The sequence below is a fragment of the Glycine max genome, chromosome 20, assembly GCF_000004515.6.
Source record: "Glycine max cultivar Williams 82 chromosome 20, Glycine_max_v4.0, whole genome shotgun sequence".
Classification (NCBI taxonomy): Eukaryota; Viridiplantae; Streptophyta; class Magnoliopsida; order Fabales; family Fabaceae; genus Glycine; species Glycine max.
In genome coordinates this window covers 28,968,205-28,968,954 of record NC_038256.2, presented here as the reverse complement: position 1 = coordinate 28,968,954, position 750 = coordinate 28,968,205, and positions in this window count along the sequence as shown.

Below are 750 nucleotides of genomic sequence, written 5' to 3'. Positions count from 1 at the left end.
CTGCCCTGCACGGAACCTTAATGAATTACACGATTCAGATATTACAATGCAGATTTTGTACGTTGTCCTCTAGAAAGCATTGAATTTACAGAATAATAGATTTGCTTGTTTTAACATGTATGACAATTTGTGAAAATTAGTGGCACAAAATTAAGAATTGCCCACTACTAGTGGGGATGGAGCATTCACCGGGGCATGCATGGTAAGCTTTTGATGCTGCTCAATCAGGCATGATGGAATTTTCGTTGATGGTTATTCAAATGGAGCCTTATGCTTCATATTTCTGCCTCTTTGCTAAATGGAATATTTTTTTACTATAATTCCATTTTTGGGGGAGTTTAATATGTTTAACTTGATGGAATCTGGAAGAAATTAGTGGGTGCTTTTTTTTTTTGTTACAATTAGTGAATGGTTTGGAGAGCAATTAAAAAATAAATAAGTCTAACAAAAAACCTGCACCAACTAGAAAATAGAGGTATTTCTTTATTATTGTTAATAGATTTTTAAATTTCAACTTAGTTTATTAGTTATAGGGGTAAATGACCAATTTTGTTTCTGAAAGTGAAAGATGTTATAGTTTGAAAGTTGACCTTCATAATTCCATATTGAGTAATCAGAATAAAACTGAATCTTGAGGTGGAGGAGGCTATGGCAGCAGCACAAGAAAGGAGAGGTGCGATACTGCGTCCAAGACGGAATGTGGTGCCATGTAAATAGGAAGAGGAAGATGTAGAAAAGGTGCGATAGGGA